This window comes from Pseudophryne corroboree, chromosome 4 (assembly GCF_028390025.1).
Source record: "Pseudophryne corroboree isolate aPseCor3 chromosome 4, aPseCor3.hap2, whole genome shotgun sequence".
NCBI classification, from domain to species: domain Eukaryota; kingdom Metazoa; phylum Chordata; class Amphibia; order Anura; family Myobatrachidae; genus Pseudophryne; species Pseudophryne corroboree.
The window spans coordinates 277176477-277200052 of record NC_086447.1 but is presented as its reverse complement, the minus strand read 5'-3'; positions in this window follow the sequence as shown (position 1 = coordinate 277200052).

Sequence of the window (23576 nt, the reverse complement as noted above, 5' to 3'; positions counted from 1 at the left end):
GAGAACATTTCAAACTACCAACCAGAGATGAAATCATGTCGCAATTTGTGGGAGCAAAATGGTTCAGTAAATTGGACGCATCTTCAGGATTCTGGCAAATGAAACTTGATGAGGCCAGCTCAAAGCTTTGTACATTTAATACACCAGAAGGTCGATACAGATTTCTTCGACTACCATATGGAATATTGTCTGCTCCAGAAGTATATCACAAAAAGATACATATGATTTTTGAACATATTCCAGGTGTTGAAACAATGATGGATGACATTATTGTCTGGGGATCTACAAAGGAAGAACATGATTCTAGATTTCGACAAGTAATGGAACTTGTCAAGAAAGTGAATCTAAAGCTAAACAAGCACAAATGTGAATTTGGCGTGAATACACTTACCTTTTTGGGCGACGTGGTCTCGGATCAAGGTGTAAAACCAGACCCAAGGAAAATATCAGCCATAGTGAACATGGAACGTCCTAACAACAAAGACGACGTCAGAAGATTCCTAGGAATGACTACTTACTTAGGAAAGTTTATTTCTCAACTCTCTGAACGAACAGCCTCTTTTAGATGGTTGTTTGACAAATATTACAAGTGGATGTGGTCACATGAACAAGAAAAAAGTTGGCAAAACTTGAAACAGATCATTACAGAGCAACCAGTGCTAAAATTCTTTGATCCTGCGAAAAGAATAAGAATTTCAGCAGATGCTTCGCAATTTGGCCTAGGCTCAGTGCTGTTACAAGAACATGAGGATACATGGCAACCAGTAATCTATGCATCAAGAGCACTGACAAGTGCTGAAACAAGGTATGCTCAGATAGAAAAAGAACTTCTAGCGATCACATATGCATGTGAGCGATTTCATCAGTTTGTGTATGGTCAAACATTTACATTGGAAACTGACCACAAGCCATTGGTAGCTATCATGACTAAATCATTACATGACTGTCCCATGAGAATTCAATGAATGCTTATCAGACTACAGAAATATGATGTACACTTGCTGTACTGTCCCGGCAAATACATGTACATTGCTGATACACTTTCTCGTGCTGTGGACAAAAGTGAATGTTCCAAAAGTCTGATGGATGAAGAGATAAAAGCCTATGTTAATTTGATCGTAGCTTCTCTACTAGTGTCTCTTCCAAGACAAGAACAGATTAGGAAAGAAACTGAGACAGATGACACAATGAAAGTGTTGAAAGATATCATTCTGAAAGGTTGGCCAGCAGAAAAACATGCGTGCCCACTGTCTATCCATGATTATTGGATGTACCGCAGTGACCTTACGGTTGTCGATGGTATTATTTACAAAGGCAATAGGTTTGTCATACCTGCACGACTAAGAAAAACTATGCTGTGCAAGATACATGAAGGCCACTTAGGAGAAGAAAAATGTAAGCGGAGAGCGCGTGAAGTTATGTATTGGCCAAGAATGAACCAAGACATAGCACAGACTACAGCTACATGTGAATTATGTCTTACGTATAGACCGAAACAACAAGTCGAGCCACTGAGTCCTCACGCAGTGCCAGAGAGACCGTACCAGAAAGTTGGCGCAGATTTGTTTGATTGTAATGGGAAAACGTACATTGTGACTGATTATTACTCTAACTACCCTGAGGTGAAGACACTACGTACAACTACTAGTAAAGCCGTAATCAATTGCATGAAGTCAATCTTTGCAAGGCATGGTGTTCCTATGGAAGTGTTCACTGACAATGGTCCTCAGTTTTCCAGTGCTGAATTTAGACAATTTGCTGATGAGTGGGAATTTGTCCATACTACGTCAAGTCCCCACTATCCACGTTCAAATGGGTTGGTGGAAAGTTCAGTAAAAACTGTAAAGAGTCTCATGAAAAAAGCTCAAGAAGGTAAAGAAGATTTCTACAAAAGTCTTTTAATATACTGCAGTACACCTTTACAGAATGGACTTTCTCCTGCACAAATGCTGATGGGAAGGAGGATTAGAGCAAATCTCCCGATACATGATGAACTGCTTAATACACATAACTCAGCGTTGGTCAGACTGAGTAAGGAACGTCAACAGGCGAAACAGAAACTGTTCCATGACAGGTGAGCAAAAAGCTTATCTGATCTAAATTCAGGTGACCAAGTCCGTCTCAGAGATCACGAGAAAGGTATTTGGGTGCAGAAAGGTATTGTGCAAGCACAAGTAGCACCAAGATCTTATACTATACGTACAGAGCGTGGAACGAAAGTAAGAAGAAATCGGGTGGATTTAAGATCTCAACCTAACCATAATGAAGACATCATGACTGAAGAATACCCTTCATCTGACATGTATGATGATCCTGATAATGGTGAACAAACCACGATTCTAGAAAGGTCCAACATGGTCGATGAAACATAGACTGTGTATGAAAGACCCAAAAGGGAAATACGCAGACCTGAGAGACTCATTGAAACGTGTTAGATGATGTTTTTAATATGACGTTGTTAATTGTTGCATTGAAGCGTACAGGGCTTATCTTTAAAGAAAAGAGGATGTGATGTTTGTGTATTAGAATGTTTAATATTTGTAGACACTCCCTTACTAATATGTGTAAGCCTGAATCTTCAGTGATGGTCCCTGGGACCAGGGGGATGCTGGGAAGTGGGTGGTCCAGTGTGCAGTGTGTCTGGAGTTGGTGATGGAATAAAGCAGCACAGCAGTGAACTCACATGTCTCTGTGTCCTGACGACTGAATTTACAAACATATGAACAAAACAGGGAGGAGGGGGAAGTACCATATGCATGTGTGCTGGAGAGGGGTGGGGAGAAGTACCATACGCATGTGTGCTAGGGAGGGGGAGGGGGCGTACCATATTCATGTGTGCTGGGGAGGGGTGTGGGGGACAGCGGGATGGACAGCGGGACAGACCCCAAAAAATGGAACTGTCCTGGAAAATCGAGACAGGTGGGAGGTATGGTGGGGGGAAGTACCATATTCATGTGTGCTGGGGAGTACCATATTCATGTGTGCTGGGGAGGAGTGGGAAGTATCATATGCATGTGTACTGGGGAGGGGGGGGGGTATCGTATTCATGTGTGTTGGGAAGGGGGTGCCATAATAATGTGTGCTGGGGTGTGGCAAATTAAGTGTGTGCTGTGGGTGGGGGAGGGCAGAAGTGGCATAGTAACAGTGTGTGCTGCAGGTTGGGTTTTCTGTTTTGATATCCCAGTGGTGGGAGGAAAGAAAAAGGGAAATGTTCACCTGCTCTGGCGCTCGTTCCCCGCTGCTGCATTTTGTGACCATTGCAGTGTGTGGGGAGAGAGATGCAGGGTAGTAGCGATAGCATAGTTGTGCAGACAGAGAAGGTGCAGGGTAGAGGCAGTGTCATGTGTAGGGTGCAGGGTAGCAGCAGTAGTGTGTGTGTGCGAGAGGGGGGGGGGTGGTAATCCAGGGTAGCTGCAGCACTGTAATGTAGTTTGTGTGGGGAGAGGGGTGCTGGGTAGCGGCGGTAGTGTGTGTGTGTGTGTAGGGAGACTGGGTGCAGGATAGTGGCGGTAATGTAATGTAGTGTGTGTGGGGAGAGGGGAGCCGGGTAGCAGTGCTAGTATAATGTAGTGTGTGTAGGGAGAGAGGGTGCAGGGTAGCAGTGCTAGTATAATGTAGTGTGTGTAGGGAGAGAGGGTGCAGGGTAGCAGCGGTAGTATAATGTAGTATGTGTAGGGAGAGACGATTTAGAGTGGTAGTCAGGGGTTAAAGTGAGCCGGAACGGGGCGGAACTGCGTTCCGTCATTTCCATTTGGAGACGGAATGCAGTTCCGCCTCCTCCGACTCACCTCACCCGATGTTAGCCCGGCGCTGCAGGGAGATGCCTGGCGCCCGCTGAGATTGTTTTACCAGCTGGCTCCTGGCTCCATCTTGACAGTGTCAGCCGGAGGCAGGAGCTCACTACTGAGCTCCAGCTTCCGGCTCTGTCAGTGCGTGCTATGGGAGAGACCTAATGACGTCTCTCCCATAGTGCGGAGGAGCGGATGCCAACAGAACTGTAACAGTCGGACGCGGGAGCGGGGCACTGTGAGTATGGTGTGGGTTTTTTTTCACATCTGTAGTGGCGCGTCTACTGGGGCTAACTACTGGGGGGCATTACTACTGGTGTGCTTTACTACAGGGGGCATCCTACAAGGGGGCAAGCTACTTGGGGCATAGCTACAGGGGCATTACACTGGGGGCATAACTACAGGGGCATTACTACTTGGGGGCATTGCTAAAGGGGGCTAAACTACAGGGGTGCAAACTACTGGGGGCAACCTACAAGGGGGCAAGCTACTGGGGGCATTACTACAGGGGCATTACTACTGGGGGCATAACTACAGGGGCATTACTACAATGGGGCTAAACTACTGGGTGCATAACTACTGGCGGCATTAGTACTTGGGGGCATTACTACTGGTGGCTAAACTTCAAGGGGGCATAACTACAGGGGCTAAACTACAAGGGGGCAAACTACTGGGGCTAAACTACTGGGGGCAAACTACATGGGGGCAAAACTACAGGGGCTAAACTACTGGGGGCTACACCACTGGGGGCATAACTGCAGGGGGTATTACCACTGAGGGCTAAACTACATGGGGCAAACTACATGAGGGCTAAACTACTGGGGGCATTACCACTGGGAGGCTAAACTAAAGTGGGGGGTAAACTGCTGGGGTCATAACTGCAGAGCCATTACCACTGGGGGATAATAAAGCCAGCCTGGTCCCAGATCCGCTGCAGCCGCCCTCAGACCTCTGCACGCCCACAGCCTCCTCCTCCGCAGTATCTCCGAGGCCCACAGCCTCCTCTACCCCACGCCTACCACAGCCTCCTCATCCACCGCATCGCAGATCGCCGTCGCTGCTAAACAGGTAATCTTACCCTGCTGCCTTTCTCTCTCCCTAGTCCCTACTGTATGCCCTTGCTGTCCCTCTCTCTGTCATTCTCCCTGTCCCTGCTGTCACTTTCCATGTCCCTGCTGTCACTTTCCATGTCGCTGCTGTCACTTTCCATGTCGCTGCTGTCACTCTCCCTGTCCCTCTGTCACTCTATAATGAGAATTTAGGCTCATACCATGTGCTATAATGTGAATTTCGGATCATACTGTTTGCTATAATGTGAATTTCGGCTCATACCGTGTGCTATAATGTGAATTTCGGCTCATTCTGTGTGCTATAATCTGAATTTCGGCTCATACCATGTGCTATAATGTGAATTTCGGCTCATACTGTGTGCTATAATGTGAATTTCGGCTCATACTGTGTGCTATAATGTGAATTTCGGCTCATACCGTGTGCTCTAATGTGAATTTCGGCTCATACTGTGTGCTGTAATGTGAATTTCGGCTCATACCGTGTGCTATAATGTGAATTTCGGCTCATACTGTGTGCTATGATGGGAATTTCGGCTCATACTGTGTGCTATAATGTGAATTTTGGCTCATATTGGGGGTCATTCCGAGTTGATCACTCGCTAGCTACTTTTAGCAGCCGTGCAAACGCATAGTCGCCGCCCACGGGGGAGTGTATTTTTGCTTTGCAGAAGTGTGAACGCCTGTGCAGCCGCATGGCTTCAAACACAGTTTGTGCAGAACAAGACCAGCCCTGTAGTTAATTATTCTGTGCGATGGTTGCTGCGACGAGTGATACGATAATAATGTCGGATACCCGCCCAGCAAATGCCTGGTCACGCCTGCGTTTTTCCAAACACTCCCAGAAAACGGTCAGTTACCACCCAGAAACTCCCACTTCCTGTCAATCTCCTTGTGTTCGGCTGTGCGATTGGAATCATCGCTAGAACCAGTGCAAAACCACAAAGGACGTCGTACCCGTTCGATGCGCGTGTGCATTGCAGTGTATACGCATGCGCAGATTAGCCATTTTTTTCACTGATCGCTACGCAGCGAACAACGGCAGCTAGCGATCAACTCGGAATGACCCCCATTGTGTGGTATAATGTGAATTCCTACTATTGTGGCGCATAATGTATATAAGGCGTATATGGTGTGGTAAACTACACTGAAGGACATGCCCCCTTCTGAGTGGCCATGCCCCCTTTTCCAGGGCGGGCGCTCCTTCGGCGCGCACATAATTACAACCTTCACTTGTCTATACCCCCACTTCAAAGTTTCAACATCGACCACTCGGTACTACAACTGTGAGCATTATTACTATTGTGTAACCATGCCCCTTTCTTTTTGAGACCATGCCCCTTTTTCGCAATGCGAGCCTCCGACGCACACAATACTTTTATTACATGGGCGCCGTGGGGAGGGGGGTGAGTTCCACCACCTCTCTAGGACCACTTTAAGCACTGGTGGTAGTATAATATAGTGTGTGTAGGGAGAGAGGGTGCAGGGTAGCAGGGGTAGTGTAATGTAGTGTGTGTAGGAAGAGAGGGTGCAGAGTAGCAGTGGTAGTATAATGTAGTGTGTGTGGGGAGAGGAGGTGCTGGGTAGCAGCGGTAGTGTAATGCAGTGTGTGGGGAGAGGAGGTGCAGGGTTGCAGTGGTAGTGTAATGTAATGTGTGTAGGGAGAGATGGTGCAGGGTAGCAGTGGTAGTGTAATGTAGTGTGTGGGGAGAGGAGGTGCAGGGTAGCAGTGGTAATATAATGTAGTGTGTGTAGGGAGAGGGGGTGCAGGGTAGCAGCGGTAATATAATGTAGTGTGTGTAGGGAGAGGGGGTGCAGGGTGGTAGTATAATGTAGTGTGTGTAGGGAGAGAGGATGCAGGGTGGTAGTATAATGTAGTGTGTGTGGGGAGAGAGGGTGCAGGGTGGTAGTATAATGTAGTGTGTGTAGGGAGAGAGGGTGCAGGTTAGCAGTGGTAGTATAATGTAATGTGTGTAGGAAGAGAGGGTGCAGGGTGGTAGTATAACGTCGTGTGTGTAGGGAGAGAGGGTGTAGGGTGGTAGTATAATGTAGTGTGTGTAGGGAGAGAGGGTGCAAGGTGGTAGTATAATGTAGTGTGTGTAGGGAGAGCGGGTGCAGGGTGGTAGTATAATGTAATGTGTGTAGGGAGAGAGGGTGCAGGGTGGTAGTATAATGTAATGTGTGTAGGGAGAGAGGGTGCAGGGTGGTAGTATAATGTAGTGTGTGTAGGGAGAGAGGGTGCAGGGTGGTAGTATAATGTAATATGTGTAGGGAGAGCGGGTGCAGGGTGGTAGTATAATGTAATGTGTGTAGGGAGAGAGGGTGCAGGGTGGTAGTATAATGTAGTGTGTGTAGGGAGAGAGGGTGCAGGGTGGTAGTATAATGTAATGTGTGTAGGGAGAGAGGGTGCAGGGTGGTAGTATAATGTAGTGTGTGTAGGGAGAGAGGGTGCAGGGTGGTAGTATAATGTAGTGTGTGTAGGGAGAGAGGGTGCAGGGTGGTAGTATAATGTAGTGTGTGTAGGGAGAGAGGGTGCAGGGTGGTAGTATAATGTCATGTATGTAGGGAGAGAGGGTGCAGGGTGGTAGTATAATGTAGTGTGTGTAAGGAGAGAGGGTGCAGGGTGGTAGTATAATGTAGTGTGTGTAGGGAGAGAGGGTACAGGGTGGCAGCGGTAATATAATGTAGTGTGTGTAGGGAGAGAGGGTGCAGGGTGGTAGTATAATGTAGTGTGTGTAGGGAGAGAGGGTGCAGGGTGGTAGTATAATGTCATGTGTGTAGGGAGAGAGGGTGCAGGGTGGTAGTATAATGTAGTGTGTGTAAGGAGAGAGGGTGCAGGGTGGTAGTATAATGTAATGTGTGTAGGGAGAGGGTGCAGGGTGGTAGTTTAATGTAGTGTGTGTAGGGAGAGAGGGTGCAGGGTAGCAGCGGTAGTGTAATGTAGTGTGTATAGGGAGAGAGGGTGCAGGGTAGCAGTGGTAGTATATTGTAGTGTGTTTAGGGAGAGAGGGTGCAGGGTAGCAGTGGTAGTGTAACGTAGTGTGTGCGGAGAGAGATGGTGCAGGGTAGCTACGGTAGTGTAATGTAGTGTGTGGGGAGCGAAGAGGTGCAGGGTAGCAGCGGTAGTGTAATGTAGTGTGTGGGGAGAGAAGGTGCAGGGTAGCAGCGGTAGTGTAATGTAGTGTGTGGGGAGAGGAGGTGCAGGGTAGTAGTGGTCATATAAAGTAGTGTGTGTAGGGAGAGAGGGTGCAGGGTTGCAGCGGTAGTATAATGTAGTGTGTGGGGAGAGGGGAGCCGTTTAGCAGCAGCAGCAGTGTAATGCATTGTGTACAGGGAAAGAGGGTGCAGGGTAGCAATGGTAATGTAGTGTGTGTGGGGAGAGGAGGTGCTGGGTAGCAGCAGTAGTGTAATGTAGTGTGTGGGGAGAGGAGGTGTAGGGTAGCAGCGGTAGTGTAATGTAGTGTGTGGGGAGAGGAGGTGCAGGGTAGCAGTGGTAGTATAATGTAGTGTGTGTAGGGAGAGAAGGTTCAGGGTAGCAGCGGTAGTATAATGTAGTGTGTAGGGAGAGAGGAGCCGTGCAGCAGCAGCAGCAGCAGCAGCAGCAGCAGCAGTGTAATGCATTGTGTACAGGGAAAGGGGGTGCAGGGTAGCAATGGTAATGTAGTGTGTGTGGGGAGAGGAGGTGCAGGGTAGCAGCAGTAGTGTAATGTAGTGTGTGTAGGGAGAGAGGGTGCAGGGTAACAGCAGTAGTGTAATGTAGTGTGCGTAGTGTGCGTAGGGAGAGAGGGTGCAGGGTAGCAGCGGTAGTGTAATGTAGTGTGCGTAGGGAGAGAGGGTGCAGAGTAGCAGCGGTAGTGTAATGTAGTGTGTGCGGGAAAAGAGGGTGCAGGGTGGTGGCAGTGGTGTAATGTACCGTGTGCGGGGAGAGGGGAGCCGGGTAGCATCGGTAGTGTAATGTAGTGTGTGTAGGGAGAGAAGGTGCGGGGTAGCAGCGGTAGTGTAATGTGTGTGATTGGCTGGTACTTCATCACCGACAGTTGGAAAATATGCGCTTTTTGCCCGTTTTTAAGTCTTATTTACATTCAACCTATTCAATGAAAGTACTGATTTTTCAGCTGTCGAGCAGTTTCTATCCGGTACTGATGTTCTTGCACCCAGTCAGTACACACGGTGTCAGGCTCATCCACCACTGGTGCCAGCTCTGTCTTTAGGGAGTTTGCCCTGTCTCCCGAACATTAGGTAGAACAGAGTGAATCCCGTGGAGCAGTGCTCTGTATTGTTATAGAGGTAAGTCAGTTCCGGAAGAAGGTTATGTCACTGGTTACGTTTTCTCTGCTGAAAGCCTTCAGAGCATTCCAATTACAGTCTGACTGTCTCTCTCACATAGGCCATTCCCCTGCAGGTGATAGGCTGTAGTCCGCAACTTTTTACAACCGTAGAGGGAACAGAGTTCTTGCAATAACTGGGACTCGAATGCAGGGCTTTGGTCGGTGACAACTTTGTCAGGGTAACCGTAGGGGTAGACGAAATGCTTGAGGAACAGTTCAGCTGTTGTTTTTGCAGTCAAGCCATGTGCTGGTTCCACCACAAGAATTTGCTGTAGTGACGGGTGATGGTCAGGGCATACTGGAACCCAGCGGAGCTATGCTCAAGTTTCACATGGTCTAAAGCAACAAGTTCAAGTTGGCAAGATCTCGATATCGGATGTAGAGGATCTTTCTGGGACCCGTCAGCTGGTCTTTTCAAATGAAATATCCTACAATCACGACACCACTTGTCGATATCAAATCTCATCCCGACCCAAAAGAATCTCTGTTGGAGTACCGCCTGTTTTCTGGGTCCTGAAGTGCCCCGACTGGCTGTGATAGGTGTTAAGCAACATGTCATGTCCTGGTACTACAATTTGAGAGATGGGTTGGTGGGTACCAGGACCAAGACTGGTGCCGATGACAAGGCCCTGTCGTAGGCTGATTCGGTCTTGGTGGTGTAACAGTTTGATCAGTTCTGGGTCAGCAGCAGCTCTCTTGGACTTAGTTAGATGACTTTTGTTGTGGATGAGGCCCATTAGGTCTTGTAACACAGGACTCGCTTCCTGTACTTGTTGCCAGTCGAAGCCAAGACTATTTGGCATAGCATTTTAAGAGGAGGTCAGTTTTGACAGGATCGGAGGTAACTATCGGCTTTCTTTTCCTGGTAGGTTTGAACACAGGGGTCTCAATATCTTCAGACCAATCCCTTTCCTTTTCTGTGACATCGGTGGTTGGGAGACGAGACAAGGCATCAGCATTTCCCTTTGACCTGCCACTCCAGTATGACACTGTATATCTGAAGTTGGCAAGACGTGCCATCCATCGCTGCTCCAGTTCTCCAAGATGGGTGGAGGACAGGTGCGCCAGTGGATTATTGTCTGTGACAATCACAAAGGGTATGGCTGTTAAGTAATTTTTGAACTTTTCGGTGATGACCCAGATGAGGGCAAGGAGCTACAGCTTAAAGGTGCTGTAGTTTTTGCTGTTTCTTTCGGTCTTCCTTAGACCTCAGCTGGAATATGCTATGACTCTCTCACATCCATCTTGTATTTGGGAGAGGACAGCTCCCAGTCCCCGGTGGCTGGCGTCCATATAGACCTTTAAAGGTTTCTCATAGTCCAGGTATGCAAGAATTGGGGCTTCCTTTAGTGACAACTTCAAACATTCAAAAGCATTCTGTTGCTCCTCTGCCCATGCGACCAAGGCAGTACTCCGCCTCTCCTGACCTGATTTGCCATGTAGTAAGTATTGAAGTGGTGCTGCCACATTGACAAAATGCTGAATAAAGCGTCGGTAATACCCAACGAAGCTGAGAAAGCTGCGGACGTCTTTCACGACATGGGGTACAGGCCAGTCCCGCACCACCCGTATCTTCTTGGGGTCAGACTTTACCCCATCAGAGCTAACTATGTGGCCCAGATATTGCACACTTGGTTTTAGAAGATGGTACTTGGACAGCTTTAACTTTAGACCACATTTGGTCAATTAGACGAAGACCTCCTCTAGATGTTTCAAATGCTCGTCATAGGACTTTGAGAATATGATGACATCGTCAAGATACAACAGGACCATCTCGAAGTTCCTGTGCCCCAAACAGTGCTCCATAACTCGGAAGGTGGCAGGAGCATTGCAGAGCCTGAATGGCATGTGATAAAACTCAAACAGACCCATGGGAGTCGTGAACACGGTTTTCTCTCTGTCTTCTGGAGCCATTGGGATCTGCCAGTATCCGCTCGTCAGGTAAAGAGTTGAAAAGTACTGAGCTGTCTATAGCGCTGTTAACGACTCCTCTATCTAAGGTAGTGGATAAGCATCTTTGTGCTTCACCACGTTCAGTTTTCGATAGTCGACACAGAATCTGAGGCTGCTGTCTTTTTTACAATCACCATGGACTATGGCTTTCACGGCTTCCTTCATCTCATGTATCATATTTCTCACTGGCTGGTACATGGCCGGTGGTAGAGGCCTGTGTCTCTCTTTAACTATAGGATTAGTTCCAGTAGAGATGTGGTGTTGGACTCCCTCAGCCTTCCTGAAGTCTGACGGCTTCGACATTCCAGCACACAACCTGAAGTACGCCCTCATGCTGACTCTGACGTATCTGGGCCGCCGATCTGTACTTCACTCCACCACGGAGCCTCACCAGTGGTCAGACTGGTCTGTCCAGCCACCGCATCCTTGGGAATCTTGGGTAGAGCCTCACCAAGGATGTCTTGAAAGTCTACCAGAATTACTCTAGCCACCGGACAGTGTCGAAACAATCGGACTGGATAGCTATGTGGGCTTAATATCCAGACAGGTACTTTCCCACGTGTCACTTTAGCCAGCGTTCATGCCACCATGAATGGTTGCTGTCCATCAAAGTCACAGGGTTCCAGGATTGCCTCATAATCTCACCCACTCAGGACGTGCTCAGAATTTGGTCGCAGGATGACGTGTTGGCGATCGGTGATTCTCGCCTTTCCAACTTCTCCCCTCAAAGTGGCGAATCTCTATTGCCCCTCAAGCAACCTGACTGTATGCCGTAGAGTCTCCTGCTCCACCAGGGCCGCAGACTGCATTTCCAGTTTAAGATCCTCCACCAATGCATCTAGACAGTTCTTTAACACGCTCATTCCTAAAATGACCGGAGGTAAATATCCGTTGTACATAGTGGTGACCAGACACCCTTGCAGCTCCATGTTAGCCTTGCCGATAGTAAGGTCAGACTCCCAATAGCCACGGAACTTGATTTGCTGTCCATTACTGGATAATAGGTGTAACCAGGTATTCGGTGGGCTTACTATCTCGGATTCATCCCAGTGTCTCTGAAACTCTGTGAGCCTGTGTCCAGAAGAGCAGGTACCTCCACTACATTAACTTGAATTTTGAGGTGGGAACACTCTCCGACATATCGAGGCCACCACTCTGGATTTGATGGACCTACTAATGCTTCTCCTCCCGCGAGTCGGTCCCTCGCCTCGGTGTCGGGTTGTTTAAAGACTCATTGGGACACTGCCTCTCGATGTGCCCACTCTGTTTACACCCCTTGCATATAGGTCTTCCTTGGGCATCAAATTGGTACGTGGAGCATCGCCCTGATTCCCGTGGCACATCCCACCACTGTCGTCCTTTTCCGCCTTGATCCCGGCACTATCCCTTGCATTTAGCTTCAGCCTGTTCCAGCCGTATTTTTTTTAACTCTTTCATCATTTTGTGGACGACACTGGTGAGCATCCCCACTTGGTCTTGCCCAACATGTGACTGTTGCATGGCAGTTCCATACTCGACATCTTTTGATTAAGGCCTAAAATGTCCATCATGGCCTCCTTAAACTCAGAGATGGCGCATACAGGGTTTTGATGACTCCACATACGCAACTGGGCTCTTGTTGCTTCCCCTCTAGCTCTTTCTGTAAGCAAGTTTATCATTGTCTCATCCGCTTCCTCAGCCTTTCTTGGATCTCTGGCCTGTATCGCCTGCATGGCTTCTTGTAGCCCCAGTGCGAACTCTTGTAGAAACTCATGTGGTTGTTGCTTCCGGGTATACAGATGTCCCTTTAACTCTGCGATTGTCTGTAAGTTGAAGATACCGGCCAACTTATTTAAGATGCCGTCAGCTGTCTTTCGTCATCAGACCAGGATCTCACTTCCCGTAATGCTGCACCTTTTAGTTACCCTTTGACGACCTCCACTTTTTGTTCTTCGTTAAGCGGGTACAGCCTTAACATAGGTCTTAATTTTTCTTTAAATTCTTTAAAAGAACTCGTGCCTGCTGTTTTAGTATCTCCCGAGTATATGAGAAGCCATGGGGCCCCAAAATAGTAAGGCATCGTGATTGGTGCAGGCTGTGATGTTGCAGCTGGTGGTGACTGGCCGGGTGAAGCGGGTAGCCTCCTTCTGCCTGTGATTGATCCTCTGGTTCCAACATCCTGAATCCTGTTCGTGGACGCCAAGTTGTAACAGGTAGGTACTATGGAGTGTTGATGCAGTTGTAGATGTCGGTCAACGTACCTGGATCCCTTGCCCTGAATCACCGCTGGAATCGGATCACACTTCTGGAACCCTAGGCAGAGGAACGAGGAACCCCAACCCCAGAAGACCCAACACAATGGTCATCACATATTAGGACGGTGACATAAGGATTTATTATACGAGAACAAACTGGTCACCACTGTGGAATTAATCGGTTAAGAGGCAAATACAATTTACGGTATGAGGAAAACAATGCATACACTAAAAACACAATAATATTGCAAGCAACAATGTGGAATTACTCTGAGATGATGGAATCATCTAGCATACAGTTTACATTGGCCTTTTACCACCTTTCAACTAACGTAACTCAAACGTCCAGCAAATGGTAGCCTAACTCCACTGAGACTTGTACTAAGCAGGAGGTCTAACCTCAGTAACAAGGCGTATACATTTATATGTCAATAGCAAAGATATATTATTAGTTGCAGTCTTAGAGTAGCAAGTAAAGCTGAGTACTATTAGTCAGAACAGATGCACCATCCAAAGAATGCAGTTGAGACACAAAGGGGAGAATGGCATGGACTATTTGATTTGCAACAAGCAGGTGAATGCGGTAAAAGCAAGAGAGACAGAGTTAGTAATTAATATGTATGTCACAAGGCAAAGCACAGTCCTCCTATAGCTATACACACATGCAATTAGGGTGTCTAACAAAGTAACTCAGTTCCATCTCTCCTGAGCGCGTCCCCTCAGCATGGAATAGACTGGCGGTGGTGTAACAGTCCCGGCTTCTCTCACTATGGTGCGGGCTGGTGGCGGTGCTCAGTGGTGACTGGCGGCTCTCCTCAGTGGTGGCTGGCAGCTCTCCTCAGTGGTGGCTCTCCTCAGCGGCAGCTGGCGGCTCTCCACAACATGTCTCCTCAGCATCACCTCAGCGCAGCATCACTCTCCGTGCTGTTACCTCAGACCACCACTCCTCACAGCATCTCTCTCCCTGTCACCTCAGGAGACTACTCAGCAATCACCTCAAGAGGTAACCCCACCTCCTAATCTTCCCGCTCTGCACCACCCAATCAGCAGCTTTGATTCCTCCTGCTCTGCAGGTCTGCACCTAGGTCCTAGCGCTCCACAAGTTGCTGTCCTTTGGTTGCTGGCGTTGCCTAGCAACCTAAGCAAGGGGAAACTGTTAACCCTTTCAGCTGCACTGTGCCGGCTTGTGAGAAGTGAGGGTTCCTTTTAGGGAAAATTAAGGTGTCTCACCCAGGTTGTCTTCAGTATATGGGTGATGATACCTATATAGCCACATATATCCCCATAAATCCAAGTAAATAGGATATCCATGTCAGAGTTTCACAACCATATTCATGTGTGCTGGGGAGGGGGGGAGGGGAGAGTAACATATTCATGTGTGTTGTGGAAGGGGGGGAAGTACAATATTCATGTGTGCTGGGGAGGGGGGAGTACCATATGCATGGTGCTGGGGAGGGGAAGTACCATATACATGTGTGCTGGAGAGGGGGGGAGAACCATATGCATGTGTGCTGGGGAGGGGGAGGGAGGAGTACCATATTCACGTGTGCTGGGGAGGGGGAGGGAGGAGCACCATATTCATGTGTGCTGGGGAGGGGGGTGAAGTACCTTATTCATGTGTGCTGGGGAATGAGGGGAGTACCATATTCATGTGTGCTGGGGATGGGGGGAAGTACCATATTTATGTGTGCTGGGGGGGTGGAGTACTATATGCATGTGTGCTGGGGAGAAGAGGGGAGTACCATATTTTTGTATGCTGGGGAAGGGGAAGTACCATATTTATGTGTGCTGGGGGGGAGTATCATATTCATGTGTGCTGGGGAGGGAGGTGTCATATTAATGTGTGCTGGGGTGTAGCAAATTAAGTGTGTACTGTGGGTGGGGGGGGGCAGAAGTAGCATAGTAACAGTGTGTGCTGCAAGTTGGGTTTTCTGCTTTGAAGACCCAGCAGTGGGAGAAAAGGAAAAGGGAAATGTTCACCTGCTCTGGCGCTTGTGCCCGCTGCTGCAATCTCTGGCCATTGTAGTGTGTGGGGAGAGAGATGCAGGGTAGTAGCGATAGCATAGTTTTGCAGACAAAGAGGGTGCAGGGTAGTGGCAGTGTCGTGTGTGGGGTGCAGGGTAGCAGCGGTAGTGTGTGTGTGCGAGGGGGGGGGGATCCAGGGTAGCGGCAGTACTGTAATGTAGTTTGTGTGGGGAGAGGGGTGCTGGGTAGCGGCGGTAGTGTGTGTGTGTAGGGAGAGAGGGTGCAGGGTAGCTGCGGTAGTGTAATGTAGTGTGTGTGGGGAAAGGGGAGCTGAGTAGCAGTGGTAGTATAATGTAGTGTGTCTATGGAGAGAGGGTGCAGGGTAGCAGTGGTAGTATAATGTAATGTGTGTAGGGAGAGAGGGTGCAGGGTAGCAGTGGTAGTATAATGTAGTGTGTGTAGGGAGAGAGGGTGTAGGGTGGTAGTATAATGTAGTGTTTGTAGGGAGAGAGGTTGCAGGGTAGCAGTGGTAGTATAATGTAATGTGTGTAGGGCGAGAGGGTGCAGGGTAGCAGTAGTGGTATATGTAGTGTGTGTAGGGAGAGAGGGTGCAGGGTAGCAGTGGTAGTATAATGTAATGTGTGTAGGGAGAGAGGAGGTGCAGGGTAGCAGAGGTAGTATAATGTAATGTGTGTAGGGAGAGAGGAGGTGTAGGGTAGCAGTGGTAGTATAATGTAATGTGTGTAGGGAGAGAGGAGGTGTAGGGTAGCAGTGCTAGTATAATGTAGTGTGTGTAGGGAGAGAGGGTGTAGGGTAGCAGTGGTAGTATAATGTAATGTGTGTAGGGAGAGAGGAGGTGCAGGGTAGCAGAGGTAGTATAATGTAATGTGTGTAGGGAGAGAGGAGGTGTAGGGTAGCAGTGGTAGTATAATGTAATGTTTGTAGGGAGAGAGGAGGTGTAGGGTAGCAGTGCTAGTATAATGTAGTGTGTGTAGGGAGAGAGGGTGTAGGGTAGCAGTGGTAGTATAATGTAATGTGTGTAGGGAGAGAGGAGGTGCAGGGTAGCAGAGGTAGTATAATGTAATGTGTGTAGGGAGAGAGGAGGTGTAGGGTAGCAGTGGTAGTATAATGTAATGTGTGTAGGGAGAGAGGAGGTGTAGGGTAGCAGTGCTAGTATAATGTAGTGTGTGTAGGGAGAGAGGGTGTAGGGTAGCAGTGGTAGTATAATGTAATGTGTGTAGGGAGAGAGGAGGTGCAGGGTAGCAGAGGTAGTATAATGTAATGTGTGTAGGGAGAGAGGAGGTGTAGGGTAGCAGTGGTAGTATAATGTAATGTGTGTAGGGAGAGAGGAGGTGTAGGGTAGCAGTGCTAGTATAATGTAGTGTGTGTAGGGAGAGAGGGTGTAGGGTAGCAGTGGTAGTATAATGTAATGTGTGTAGGGAGAGAGGAGGTGCAGGGTAGCAGAGGTAGTATAATGTAATGTGTGTAGGGAGAGAGGAGGTGTAGGGTAGCAGTGGTAGTATAATGTAATGTGTGTAGGGAGAGAGGAGGTGTAGGGTAGCAGTGCTAGTATAATGTAGTGTGTGTAGGGAGAGAGGGTGTAGGGTAGCAGTGGTAGTATAATGTAATGTGTGTAGGGAGAGAGGAGGTGCAGGGTAGCAGTGGTAGTATAATGTAGTGTGTGTAGGGAGAGAGGGTGTAGGGTAGCAGTGCTAGTATAATGTAGTGTGTGTAGGAGAGAGGGTGTAGGGTAGCAGTGGTAGTATAATGTAATGTGTGTAGGGAGAGAGGAGGTGCAGGGTAGCAGTGGTAGTATAATGTAATGTGTGTAGGGAGAGAGGAGGTGCAGGGTAGCAGTGGTAGTATAATGTAGTGTGTGTAGGGAGAGAGGGTGTGGTCTTCTGATCAGGCCTTTGTCTTTTGTTTGTCTTGTGATCTTCGCTGATGCGATCACAATTGACTGACTTTTGTGCCAGTTTCGGGAAATGCGATGGTATCGCAGTGATGCGAACGCCTCTGTCTGATGACAGGCAGAGGTGTTCACTGGGTAGCAATGCGGCATTCCGGGGGCGTGGTGACGAAAACGCGGGCAGGTCTGAGTCGTTTTCAGGGTGGCTGCATGACATCACATGTGGCCGTTGCAAAACAACATATGGCGCCAGTGCGCCTGCCTTCACAGCCAGGCTGCTCAGGCAGGGGTCTACACAAGTCGCTGCAATCGATTGATTAGATTGCAATTGCAGCGCTTGGCGGCACATAGCATGCTGGGCCTCCTTGCCCTGTGCTGGGCCAAGTGCCGTTTCTTGCGGCGGGCGAGCCGTGCAACTGCACGGGGAGCCCGCCGCGGCACTTTTTGAGGACTTTGAAACCCTCCTCCCCTCTCCTCCCGAGTGCCCAGCTCGGGAGGCGAGGTCTCGCGGAATGACGCGTTTGCGTCGTGACGTCAAGACGCAATCGCGTCATTCCGCGAAACCCCGCCCCCCGAGCTGGGCACTCGGGAAGAGGGAGAAGGGGGAGCCAAGCCGGCCGGCGGCGGCGCCGCGCAGACGAGGGAGAGGCGGCTGAAGAGTGGGAAGAACCGCTTGAAATGTAAGTCAACCCCTCTCCCTCTCTCTCTCTCTCTCTCTCTCTCTCCCTCCCTCCCCCCCCCCCCCCACCACCTGCCGTACTGTGTAAAATGGGGACACCTGTCTGCCGGAATGTGTAAAATGGGGACGCAGTCTGCCAGAATGTGTTAAATGGGGACGCAGTCTGCCGGAATGTGTTAAATGGGGACTCTTGCCTGCCTTAATGTGTAAAATAGGGACACCTGTCTGCCGGAATGTGTAAAATGGGGACGCAGTCTGCCGGAATGTGTTAAATGGGGACGCAGTCTGCCGGAATGTGTTAAATGGGGACTCTTGCCTGCCTTAATGTGTAAAATAGGGATACCTGTCTGCCGGAATGTGTAAAATGGGGACACTTGCCTGCCGTAATGTGTAAAATGGGGACACCTGCCTGCCGGAATGTGTAAAATGGGGACGCAGTCTGCCGTAATGTGTAAAATGGGTGCACATGCCTGCCGCAATGTGTAAAATGGGGACACTTTCCTGCCGCAATGTGTAAAATGGGGGCACGTGCCTGCCGCAATGTGTAAAATGGGGACACTTTCCTGCCGTACTGTGTAAAATGGGGGCACGTGCCTGCTGCAATGTGTAAAATGGGGGCACATGCCTGCCACAATGTGTAAAATGGGGACACTTGCCTGTTGTACTATGTAAAATGGGGGCACGTGCCTGTTGTAATGTGTAAAATGGGGGCACGTGCCTGCCGCAGTGTGTAAAATGGGGACACTTTCCTGCCGCAATGTGTAAAATGGGGGCACGTGCCTGCCGCAATGTGTAAAATGGGGACACTTTCCTGCCGTAATGTGTAAAATGGGGGCACGTGCCTGCCGCAATGTGTAAAATGGGGACACTTTCCTGCCACAATGTGTAAAATGGTGGCACGTGCCTGCCGCAATGTGTAAAATGGGGACACTTTCCTGCCACAATGTGTAAAATGGGGGCACGTACCTGCCGCAATGTGTAAAATGGGGACACTTGCCTACCGTGCTGTGTAAAATGGGGTCGCGTGCCTGCTGTAATGTGTAAAATGAGGACTTTTTTTTTTTTTTAATCCTGTGGTGGCTGTGATGATGGGATCATTTTAACGAGGCCACGCCCCCTTGCCGAAGGCGCGCGCATGCTTTCACTCTTTATATCTATGGGGGGGGGGGGGCGCATTTTTTTTTATGTGAATGGGGGGAGTGGGGGGGGGCGCATTTTTAAATCTCGCACTGGGAGCCAAATTGGCTAGAAATGGCCCTGGCTGGGCAGCCCCCAGCATGCAATCGAATGTAGTTGCAGTTTTGTTAAAATAGCAAAACTGCAACTGAAGCTGAATGAGGTCCTATGTGTCTGACTAAACACATTCATGTTAATAAACTTTTTTTCAAGCACATATGTCTCTATCAGTAGCGGATCTTGCCACGGGCAAGCAGGACTTTTGCCCGGGGCCTCGCCTTCCGGAGGGCGCAGGGCGCCATCCGTAGGGCGCCGCACCAGGGCAAGATCCGCTGCTGCTGTGTGCCCCCCGCTGCCCCCCTGCTGCTGCTGGCCGCTGCCCCCCCGCTGCCGCTGTGTAGGGAAACTAGACGCGTACGCGTCTAGTTTCCCTTCGTGGAGAGGTCCTTTACTGTGCGGTGCGCGTAGCGTCTAGTTCCCTTCGTGGAGAGGACCTTTGCTGTGCGGTGCGCGATGACGTCATCGCGCACCGCACATCATTTCAGTCTGTACAGGGGGCGTAAATGACCACGCCCCCTGTACGAAGCCACGCCCCCTATTGCCACCCCGGGGCGCACAGCGCGCCAGAACCGGCCCTGGTCTCTATGTCTGGTTGAGACCCATAATTCTAACGTTTGAAAATGAAGCACGAATTGTCACAATTTACAAACTTTCAAACCCCAAACAGTATCTATGGAGTCTCTCAAATATACAGTTTTTCTCCATAATTTTGTAATCTTTACTCATCATGAGCTCATACAGTAATCTATTATCCATGTACTGTACTTGGGCAAATGAAAGAAATTATCTGACATACTCGTCTCTTCAGGGCCGTTTCTAGCCAATTTGGCTCCCAGTGCGAGATTTAAAAATGCGCCCCCCCCCATTCACATAAGAAAAAATGCGCCTCCCCCATAGATATAAAGGAGAAAAGTATGCGCGCGGCAAAGGCGCGCACGCTCCCGACAAGGGGGCGTGGCCTCGTTAAAATGGGCGTGCCTTTGTTAAGATGGGTGTGGCCTCATCTGATCTCATCATCACGGCCACCACAGGATTAAAAAAAAAAAAGTCCTCATTTTACACATTACAGCAGGCAAGTGTCCCCATTTTACACAGCACGGTAGGCAAGTGTCCCCATTTTACACATTGCGGCAGGCACGTGCCCCCATTTTACACAGTACAACAGGCAAGTGTCCCCATTTTGCACATTGCGGCAGGCACGTGCCCCCATTTTACACAGGGGGTAATTCTGAGTTGATCGCAGCAGGAACTTTTTTAGCAGTTGGGCAAAACCATGTGTACTGCAGGGGAGGCAGATGTAACATGTGCAGAGAGAGTTAGATTTGGGTGTGGTGAGTTCAATCTGCAATCTAATTTGCAGTGTAAAAATAAAGCAACCAGTATTTACTCTGCACAGAAACAAAATAACCCACCCAAATATATCTCTCTCTACAAATGTTATATCTGCCTCCCCTGCAGTGCACATGGTTTTGCCCAACTGCTAAAAAATGTCCTGCTGCGATCAACTTGGAATTACCCCTACAGTACAACAGGCAAGTGTCCCCATTTTACACATTGCGGCAGGCACGTGCCCCCATTTTACACAGTACGGCAGGCAAGTGTCCCCATTTTACACATTGCGGCAGGAAAGTGTCCCCATTTTACAGATTGCGGCAGGAAAGTGTCCCCATTTTACACATTGCGGCAGGCACGTGCCCCCATTTTACACATTACGGCAGGCAAGTGTCCACATTTTACACATTCCGGCAGGCAAGTGTCCCCATTTTACACATTACGGCAGGCAAGTGTCCCCATTTTACACATTGCGGCAGACAGGTGTCCCCATTTTACACACTCCAGCAGGCAAGTGTCCCCATTTTACACATTTCGGCAGACAGGTGTCCCCATTTTACACAGTATGGCAGGTGATGGTGGGGGGGAGGGAGAGAGAGAGAGGGAGAGGGGCTGACTTACATTTGAAGCGGTTCTTCCCGCTCTTCAGCCGCCTCTCCCTCGTCTGCGCAGTGCTGGGCGGCTTGGCTCCCCCTTCTCCCTCCTCCCGAGTGCCCAGCTCGGGGGGCGGGGTTTCGCGTCATGACGTCACGACGCAAACGCGTCATTCCGCGAAACCCCGCCCCCCGAGCTGGGCACTCGGGAGGAGAGGGGAGGGGGTTTGAAAGTGCTCAGCAAGTGCCGCGGCGGGCGCCCCGTGCGGTTGCACGGCTCGCCCGCCGCAAGAAACGGCACTGCGTCTCTTATATGACTCAATCAGACCACCATTAGTCTCACATAAGATGCAGTCAGACCACCATCAGTCTCACATAAGATGCAGTCAGACTACCATCAATCTCACATAAGATGCAGTCAGAACACCATCAGTCTCACATAAAATGCAGTCAGACCACCATCAGGCTCACATAAGATACAGTCAGACCACCATCAGGCTCACATAAGATGCAGTCAGACCACCATCAGGCTCAAACATAAATCAGATTCCATTGTATATTTTCTCTTATGTCCTAGAGGATACTGGGGTCCACATTAGTACCATGGGGTATAGACAGGTCCACTAGGAGCCTTGGGCACTTTAAGAAATAAATAGTGTGCACTGGCTCCTCTTTCTATGCCCCTCCTACCAGACTCAGTTTAGAAAATGTGCCAGGAGGAGTCGGTCACACTTAGGGAAGCTCCTGAAGAGTTTTATGCAATTATTTTCTGTTTGTTATTTTCAGGCAGGTCTGGTTGGCACCAGCCTGCCTGCTTTGTGGGACTTAGGGCCCGAGACCAATGTATCGGGCATGTCTATTCATCTGCATTGCATGCTCAGGAGTTGGGAAAGCCTGTTATCATTACAGAAGATTGTATAATTAAAACCTACACAGCCGAACTTACCTGAAGTGATCTATGCCAGGATTTACCTGGTAAATACACTCGGATATAGGTATGGACACAATGGGATAAAAGGGTGTTTCAAAAACTCTTACCTCTGGATATAAAAGCCTCAGAGGGGACACTGTTTTTAGGAATAAATCCACCTCTTTAATGAACTGCTTTAGTATGAACTATTGATATTATATATTTCGTAACTTGTTTTTATTACATATATACATTTATACATTTTTATATTGCTAGTTTAAATTAAATTGGCAACTGGTTGCTATTGTGCTTACTAATAAATTTTGTTTATTTAAATTTATCTGTCAGTACGTGTGTCTAGATTATTACATACCAGACTGCATTAATAATAAGCATGCAATTTTATTACATAATATCATATAAATATAGCCTTGTTGAGCTACAGTATGGTAATAGACCCATTAACTTTTGTATAATCCTCAGACCTAACAATCGGTGCGCAGGCCCAAAGTCTTTGAGCTTGAATCTGCCACTGAGCTATTTGACCCTCTTGTCTCCACTCGCAGGACACTCATGGTCATCTTTTGGGTCTATGGCATATTTCCACGCTATCTTGTCTTTGCTTCTTTGAGGTTCGAAGCAGACAAAAAAAAATCCTAGCTGAACCTACTAGGAGATTTTCCTTTGTTACTTCTCATATAGCTCCTGCTCTGTGGTTGATCACTTGTATCTGTGGTTTCAGTCTCTGAGATGCTTCCAGCTTCAGGCATTTCAGAGTGCCGTGAAGTACAGTATCTTTTCACACTCATGGATTCCACTTCCATTGGTCCACATACATCTGGATGCTGACTTGGCATAGTTATTGTGTTTCCCTGACTTTCATGCAACTTTCACACTCTGGTCTTCCAGGATTATTCACTGACATACTGGATGCCTTACCATTTAGAAGTCTCTGCACATTATGGGGGTAATCCCAAGTTGATCGCAGCAGGATTTTTTTTAGCAATTGGGCAAAACCATGTGCACTGCAGGGGAGGCAGATATAACATGTGCAGAAAGAGTTAGATTTGGGTGGGTTATTTTGTTTCTGTGCAGGGTAAATACTGGCTGCTTTATTTTTACACTGCAAATTAGATTGCAGATTGAACACACCCCACCCAAATCTACTCTCTCTGCACGTTATATCTGCCTCCCCTGCAGTGCACATGGTTTTGCCCAATTGCTAACAAAAATCCTGCTGCGATCATCTTGGAATTACCCCCATTGTTGTACCCTAGGTGACTAACGGGTCTATGTACTAAGCCTTGGAGAGAGATAAAGTGTATGGAGATAAAGCTCCAACCAATCAGCTCCTGTCATTTTTCAAATACAGCCTGTAACATGACAGTTAGGAGCTGATTGGCTGGTGCTTTATCTCCATCCACTTTGTCTCTCTTTAAGGTTTAGTAAATAGACTCCTTTATCTCCTAGTTCCCTGATCTTTACAGGCTCACATGGCTTTGGTGACCTGAACCAGCTCTCGTTACAGCTAGTGAATCAGTGGCTCTACATTTAAATACAGTATGATCCCTTGCTGCTCCAA